The 9,261-nt window shown below is 32.2% G+C and overlaps 1 protein-coding gene across 1 annotated transcript in view; it reads left to right on the top strand.

Annotated features, from left to right (window-relative positions):
- Window positions 1-148: 148 nt before the first annotated feature.
- The window catches only part of LOC112904141 (multidrug resistance-associated protein 4-like), a 42,156-nt gene continuing 33,043 nt past the window's right edge, over window positions 149-9,261 (top strand). The window contains exon 1 of the mRNA XM_025973470.1: window positions 149-323. The gene's annotated coding sequence lies outside the window, so the exon portion shown is untranslated. The remainder of the gene's footprint in view (window positions 324-9,261) is intronic.

Consider the following 9,261-nt stretch of genomic DNA (forward strand, 5'->3'; position numbering starts at 1 on the left):
AGTTTTACCTCCTTTTGCATATTTTATAAATTACTACGATAAAATTGATATAAACTATTGTATTTAAACGTACTAACCTAATGGAGGGGCATGGAGGTATTATCAGTTCTTAGTCTGTATTCCCTTCCCAATTTGTTTTCAGTTGCTTTCGTTTTCTGTTAACGTAGCTACAGCGTTACTGTTGGTACGGTACAGGACAAAGGAATTTTTTGTAAAAAATATTAATTCAAAACTCGTTTGATTTTCTTGTAAAATTACGTGCGCACAAGTGTTGTTTTCCGGAATCTTTAAAAAAACAATAATTAAGTAACTTACTAATCGAGGTAAGTCCATCTAGACGAATAATTATTATATAGATAAAACGTTAAACTGAAGTAACGTATTTTATTAAAGCTTAATAGTTACTTTTTGTATTGTTGATAATGTTATGTTTTATTTCTCGGATAACAACATAAAGAATAGACAAAAAGTGTTTAGAATACAATTGTTAAAATCTTATATAAGTTGTATATTATTCCGTTTCAGATGTTATAAAGTGAAAGTGATTAAAATTTCCAATTCTTTCCAAAAGCAATTCACCATTAGCTAGTTAGGTACTTACAAAAATCGTGTTCGAATGAATGATTGCTATTTTTTACTTGGACAAAATTAAGCGTATTACGTAAATCGTTGTATGTATATAATCAAATAACTTGAAACAATATAAACTGTACATTTTTTAAGTATTAGGCACTTTACTGTACTGCACTTTTATTGCACTTTGTTTGAAATAATTGAAATTCAGATAAAAAATCATTCTAGAAATAGCAAAAAGAAAATTCATTTATATGTTTGGAAGCGGCCAAAAAATTTTAAAAAGATGTTTCTAGTAATATTAAGTAACTTTGTTTTTCATTAAAATGATTGTTAATAGGTCTGTACTTCTGTTTGTTTTGAAATAAGTAGTAATGATGAATATAGTTGTTTTTTTTTTTAATTTTGCAATTTTATCGACGAATATAACAAAGAAAAGTTTATACAGGCCAGCGTATAATGATAACATATCTCTGAAAGGAAAATTTAATACATACATACATAGTTATCATGTAAGGACCTTACGATTATTGGTAGTCTCCTCAAAGACAGTTGCCTAAATGTTGTGAACTTTAGGATGAATGAGGAATTCTAGCTTACATAATTTTGTGATTACCTACTAACACCTCATTTCCATTCTTCATTTCTGTAGTATTTCATACAAAAATGAACTGAATATTAATAAGTAGCTACTATTTGGTTAAGGGAAGACATGTTACCCGAGATAAAAATGTTCAGTCTCTCAGAGTCTCTGAAAGCGAGACTCGAGTCTCCGTCTCTCATCGAGTTTCTCTGGTGTCGCTGAGAGAGACTGTCAAAAAACCGTTTAGCGTCTCTGAACGAGAGACTCGAGTCGCTCATAGAGAAATCCTCATTTCGTAACCAGTCTCTGAACGAGAGACTCGAGTCCTTCAGTTTTTCAGTTTTATTCATTCATTCTCTCTGTGAGAGACTCGAATCTCTGATTAACAATTTTATCGTTCGAGTCTCTCATACAGAGACTGTGGGAGATCCATAAAAACACCTAGGCAATAACTGAAAGACTGTGAGAGATGCTCTCAGAGACGCTGAAAGACTCTGAGAGACTGGAGAAAGACTGAAAATTTTTGTCTAGGGTACTTCATATTAAAAGAAGTACCTTTTAGAAATTTATAAAATGCCTTCAGTTCTTCTTAGGATTAGACAAAATTAAATCGGGTTCTATACTTTTAAAAGCTAACTATATAAAAATAATTTTTGGGATACGTAATTGTACACTTAATCGCAATCCTCTCCATTCGATTGTAATCTTTTAGGACTAGCAATCTGTAATTACTTTTTTTATTGAGCATTGTAACAGAGTAGTTAAACTACATTCAATCGTATTCATTATGCCGTTTTAACTAAATAGTTTTGCAAGGAAAAAAGTTTCTTGATAACAACTAAAACAGAACTTGTGTAAACTGTTTTCTTCTCCATTATTAGCAGACCATTAATTAGGAACCTTCATACCTTCAATATGGCTTTTGATGAAAAAGTGGAAAATTTGTAGAGTTTCCTAACTGAAACTGTTTTTATGGATTGATACTTACACTTTGTGCTACGATTAAATTACCAAAAGTTAGTGATAGTTAAAAATGGTGTTCTTAATTAAGATTTTAATAAAATTTCACGGTGATTGGAATAAGCATTAACAGTTAAAATTACGATGTTACACTGCTCTTGTTGATTGACAGAATAAAAACTATTTTTCCCAGGATATCTTCTGTTTTCATGAATAATAATAATTTCTTTTCATATTTATTTTTGCAAACAATTGTTTACAACATAGAATAATTCTGCATTTATACATAAATAATTATATCTTGGTTTTTATGGAATGATATGTAAAGTTTTAATATTTTTAACGCTTCAACCAGTGCGGAAAATAGACAATTAAACTGTGGCTACTCATTTGGGTCATCGTCTTGGTAAAAATTGTATCACCCGCTCTTTCGCACGTTATCCCATGAAATTGGTCATTACCGTGTGTTTTATATAGAAACTTTCTAAAATTATTTTAAAGGAGACTAGTCAGATATAGACATAATTGCTTATTTTTCTGATTTTAACTTTATTTTCAAACAGAGACAATTCTTTTTTTTTATAAATCTATAAGAAACTCTTGGAAAACAGATAGCCTAATGCTTCATTTATAAATCCGAGTTTCTTAACAATTAATTGAAAAATATATGCTTTTTATATTGCAATTCGTGCGGGTATTTCATTCCGCTAGGCTTTATAGGTAATGATTAACGATATTTCTAAACCGAAAATAAGATAATTGAAGAAAGCTGCTACTATAAAAGTTGAATACATTCAATAAAATCATTCATATTGACAATTTGCATAAAAATAGCATTTTATGTTTAGATATTTGCAGTTAACGGTTTTTGAACTGTTACGACATCATACTAATTTGATTTGATAATTTTTTACTACATATTTTTTTCCTTTTCCTTCGTTTAATCTTGTTACTGTAACGACCTTGTCTATCGTTTTTATTAAATATTAACACAAGAATTAATTAATTTAATGCTTATGATTATAAAGGAGATCGGAATATTTATTTATTCGTTTATTTATTTAAAAGAGTGTTTACTCCATTATACAAGATATGCAATTTTTGCGAGGTAGCGGAAGGAATCGTTTACAATTGATTAAAAAAACATTCGAATTGTAAATCAGGTTTATATTACTGTAATTATTGGGTATGTACAGTTCAGCCAAACTATCTGTAGCCGCAACAGAGGTATGCGCAGTGATAAAAGTGGAAGGGATGTAACAACCTGCGTAAAATCAGTGCAATATGAAATGACCAATGTCGCAGGCGGCATCGAAATCAGGTTCATTTGTTCCTCTGACTGCATATAGTCCAGGAAGGTTCTGAAAAGCATATCGGGTACTCTCTACTCGCTTTCCTGCTTTTTCCTGCTTGTGCTCATCTCGCGGCTATAAATTCGTTGGTCGAGCTGTACTTAAAGAAGATATTAATAAAATATGAATAAGCATCGCAATAGAATTTTAAGTTGAGGCACGGTACATCAGTTAGTTGACCCAGTATCACAAATGTTACGATATAACGATTAATCAGTTGATAAAAATAACCATTAAAATACATATAAATTAATGACATTTAAAGATCCGATGGTTTTAATAACGGGTGGAAGATTATCTCACAAACGTATACAAATGGTGAGCGAGAGGACAAAAAGGCACATAGGTACGTAGTAAATGGGTATACTGTTAATTTGAAGAAAAACGCTTTGATTATGAAATAGGTATACCACATTTCTAGTCTCAAACAAATTTGGGATTTGTTCACAATTTATACTTTGAGGAAAATGTTAAATTGAAACACCAAATGATGAATATAGTTGTTTTTTTTTTTAATTTTGCAATTTTATCGACGAATATAACAAAGAAAAGTTTATACAGGCCAGCGTATAATGATAACATATCTCTGAAAGGAAAATTTAATACATACATACATAGTTATCATGTAAGGACCTTACGATTATTGGTAGTCTCCTCAAAGACAGTTGCCTAAATGTTGTGAACTTTAGGATGAATGAGGAATTCTAGCTTACATAATTTTGTGATTACCTACTAACACCTCATTTCCATTCTTCATTTCTGTAGTATTTCATACAAAAATGAACTGAATATTAATAAGTAGCTACTATTTGGTTAAGGGAAGACATGTTACCCGAGATAAAAATGTTCAGTCTCTCAGAGTCTCTGAAAGCGAGACTCGAGTCTCCGTCTCTCATCGAGTTTCTCTGGTGTCGCTGAGAGAGACTGTCAAAAAACCGTTTAGCGTCTCTGAACGAGAGACTCGAGTCGCTCATAGAGAAATCCTCATTTCGTAACCAGTCTCTGAACGAGAGACTCGAGTCCTTCAGTTTTTCAGTTTTATTCATTCATTCTCTCTGTGAGAGACTCGAATCTCTGATTAACAATTTTATCGTTCGAGTCTCTCATACAGAGACTGTGGGAGATCCATAAAAACACCTAGGCAATAACTGAAAGACTGTGAGAGATGCTCTCAGAGACGCTGAAAGACTCTGAGAGACTGGAGAAAGACTGAAAATTTTTGTCTAGGGTACTTCATATTAAAAGAAGTACCTTTTAGAAATTTATAAAATGCCTTCAGTTCTTCTTAGGATTAGACAAAATTAAATCGGGTTCTATACTTTTAAAAGCTAACTATATAAAAATAATTTTTGGGATACGTAATTGTACACTTAATCGCAATCCTCTCCATTCGATTGTAATCTTTTAGGACTAGCAATCTGTAATTACTTTTTTTATTGAGCATTGTAACAGAGTAGTTAAACTACATTCAATCGTATTCATTATGCCGTTTTAACTAAATAGTTTTGCAAGGAAAAAAGTTTCTTGATAACAACTAAAACAGAACTTGTGTAAACTGTTTTCTTCTCCATTATTAGCAGACCATTAATTAGGAACCTTCATACCTTCAATATGGCTTTTGATGAAAAAGTGGAAAATTTGTAGAGTTTCCTAACTGAAACTGTTTTTATGGATTGATACTTACACTTTGTGCTACGATTAAATTACCAAAAGTTAGTGATAGTTAAAAATGGTGTTCTTAATTAAGATTTTAATAAAATTTCACGGTGATTGGAATAAGCATTAACAGTTAAAATTACGATGTTACACTGCTCTTGTTGATTGACAGAATAAAAACTATTTTTCCCAGGATATCTTCTGTTTTCATGAATAATAATAATTTCTTTTCATATTTATTTTTGCAAACAATTGTTTACAACATAGAATAATTCTGCATTTATACATAAATAATTATATCTTGGTTTTTATGGAATGATATGTAAAGTTTTAATATTTTTAACGCTTCAACCAGTGCGGAAAATAGACAATTAAACTGTGGCTACTCATTTGGGTCATCGTCTTGGTAAAAATTGTATCACCCGCTCTTTCGCACGTTATCCCATGAAATTGGTCATTACCGTGTGTTTTATATAGAAACTTTCTAAAATTATTTTAAAGGAGACTAGTCAGATATAGACATAATTGCTTATTTTTCTGATTTTAACTTTATTTTCAAACAGAGACAATTCTTTTTTTTTATAAATCTATAAGAAACTCTTGGAAAACAGATAGCCTAATGCTTCATTTATAAATCCGAGTTTCTTAACAATTAATTGAAAAATATATGCTTTTTATATTGCAATTCGTGCGGGTATTTCATTCCGCTAGGCTTTATAGGTAATGATTAACGATATTTCTAAACCGAAAATAAGATAATTGAAGAAAGCTGCTACTATAAAAGTTGAATACATTCAATAAAATCATTCATATTGACAATTTGCATAAAAATAGCATTTTATGTTTAGATATTTGCAGTTAACGGTTTTTGAACTGTTACGACATCATACTAATTTGATTTGATAATTTTTTACTACATATTTTTTTCCTTTTCCTTCGTTTAATCTTGTTACTGTAACGACCTTGTCTATCGTTTTTATTAAATATTAACACAAGAATTAATTAATTTAATGCTTATGATTATAAAGGAGATCGGAATATTTATTTATTCGTTTATTTATTTAAAAGAGTGTTTACTCCATTATACAAGATATGCAATTTTTGCGAGGTAGCGGAAGGAATCGTTTACAATTGATTAAAAAAACATTCGAATTGTAAATCAGGTTTATATTACTGTAATTATTGGGTATGTACAGTTCAGCCAAACTATCTGTAGCCGCAACAGAGGTATGCGCAGTGATAAAAGTGGAAGGGATGTAACAACCTGCGTAAAATCAGTGCAATATGAAATGACCAATGTCGCAGGCGGCATCGAAATCAGGTTCATTTGTTCCTCTGACTGCATATAGTCCAGGAAGGTTCTGAAAAGCATATCGGGTACTCTCTACTCGCTTTCCTGCTTTTTCCTGCTTGTGCTCATCTCGCGGCTATAAATTCGTTGGTCGAGCTGTACTTAAAGAAGATATTAATAAAATATGAATAAGCATCGCAATAGAATTTTAAGTTGAGGCACGGTACATCAGTTAGTTGACCCAGTATCACAAATGTTACGATATAACGATTAATCAGTTGATAAAAATAACCATTAAAATACATATAAATTAATGACATTTAAAGATCCGATGGTTTTAATAACGGGTGGAAGATTATCTCACAAACGTATACAAATGGTGAGCGAGAGGACAAAAAGGCACATAGGTACGTAGTAAATGGGTATACTGTTAATTTGAAGAAAAACGCTTTGATTATGAAATAGGTATACCACATTTCTAGTCTCAAACAAATTTGGGATTTGTTCACAATTTATACTTTGAGGAAAATGTTAAATTGAAACACCAATGAATCAAAAACAAATTTTAAAAAACGCCATCAGTAGAGAAATTTCATATGCTACATAGTGCAAAAACTTTCTTTGAAGCGCCTCCACTTTATTACATTGATTATCGGAATAGAAGGATTAGGTAAATGACGCTATAATAGGTAAACTGTGGAACTGTGAGTGTATCGAAGCATTTAGTTATAATTAAAAAATATAAACAACTAATAATACACTTAAAACAAGAACTTTTCTTATTAATCCTTAATTTTCTTTAATCAAAATTATATCCATTATTCACATCTTAAACCTATTTCTACTTTACCCTTTTTTTGGTCCATCTTATTCCCTGCCCTACGTTCTACTTTGCCTTCCTATTCCTTAAAATCATCTTTATACGACTCAGCCTACCCTCAGCCTCTCTTAACAACTCGCATTCTTTCCAGATCCCACCATTTTCACAATACATGCTTCAAGCTGTCTTCCTGTCTTTCACATGTCCTACATCGTCATCTTCATTTTTCCATTGTCTGCATACTCTACTCTCATTCCCTGTCCTAAATTTTGCTTTTACATTGATTTCCCTCCCTCTTTCTAATACCTTCGCACACAATCCCCCTGCCAGTTCCTCCATATTATCCCTTTTACAACCAATACATATTTAGACCTCTCCATTTTTCTTAAATCCTTCCCTCTTATTATTTTTCTGCATCTATTCCTCACCAATTCTCCTACATTTGCCCGTGCCCTTTACCACTCCCTCACCTGCTCCTGCTTTAATTTTAAATTCTTCCGGTTCCGGCCCTCTCTCTATCATATTATCTACATTTTGTCCCTATTTCCATTAACTTCTTCCTCCATATTTCCTTCCTTATTTCCCCCTTTTTCCGGTCTCCCCAACCTCTGCTCATATTTTACTACCCTTTTTATTGCTTTTCCCACATTTTCCCACATATGAGTGTATTGTATAAATAAATGAAAATGAAAGAATTCCGGAAATCAGTAGTAGTCCCTTTTAGAAAGCCAAGACTTTTTGAGGCTTTATTCGTTACTTTATCGATATGATCAGCCTGGAACAGTCAAGCCAATGATAATAAATGATATTGAACCTAAACCCAAATTGGAAAACTGAGATAAGTTCTTTTGCTGAAACCGGACGAAAGACATAAAGCTCTTTGTTGAGAGTCGTTAAGATTGTAAGGATAATGTAAGGCAAGGACGATCCACGACATTCTGTGTTGATTAAAACATTAAACGCTCTTCACAAATTTCTGCCTGAAGGTCAAACAGTAAACGTTGCCCTTCATATAATAGGTGTTTTCAAGCATTGGAGAGATCGCGTGCTCAATGTGGAACCAAATTTTTGTAATGGTAACAGATAAATGTATCACGCGATTTAGCAAATTATACTATTTGCCGGTTTCTGATCCGTAATTAGATTAGCACGCTGGATCACCCTCTCTGCTGCTACAATTCTAATGTATATTTAGGTAGCTATATGATTTTTTTAAATAAAACATTAATACGATCTTAAATGGTAACTGTCCAAAAGTTGTGGCACACGGTCGGTGGGGAATTGTTCATGGATTATCCCCAAATCTTATACAACGAAAAGGTAATGGCGGAGAGATAAAGGAGCTGGGGGTGGAGGTGAAAAGATATTACTCAAACCAAAGACGAGTGCGGAAATTACTGGTTTTATTATAGAACGCAACAGAGCCCGTTTAGAAACAGATAAATTGGTAATTGCAATTTAACGCTTTTTATACTGGCATAGAGGTAAACAGTTGGCTGTTAAACTCGAAACTACTATAATCTTACTCTTTCACAGTTATATTGTAATTGGGAAAATGCGAAATATTTTTCACTAGTAATAACGTAAATTGTATTTCATAGGCTGGTTATAGGATCCGTGCCGCCCCGCGGATAAGGGAACGTTGTACTATTGAAATATTGATGCATCCTGTAAATTTGGGGAGGAAATAATGTACTTTTGTGTTCGAGATGGGATAATTTAAAAACTATAAAATTGATCATTACAGGTGTATATTTCGTTTAATTTCTGTAGCGATGTGACCCTCAGTTTAACCGGCGCAATATAGAAAAGAACAGCACTAGGCCAGAAAAGGAAGGAGACAACTCTCGGCCAAACTCTTAACCGGTGAGGAGCGTATAATCCGTACAGTACTGCACGGAAAAATTGACCATTTTATCCACTACAATTGCATTGCTCAAATGTGCTGTTATTATTACCATTTACTACTGAAAATATCAACGAGATGTTTATTTATATTTGAAGACATATTAAAGGCTTTAACGCT

This window comes from Agrilus planipennis, unplaced genomic scaffold, assembly GCF_000699045.2.
Source record: "Agrilus planipennis isolate EAB-ADULT unplaced genomic scaffold, Apla_2.0 scaffold85, whole genome shotgun sequence".
NCBI lineage: Eukaryota > Metazoa > Arthropoda > Insecta > Coleoptera > Buprestidae > Agrilus > Agrilus planipennis.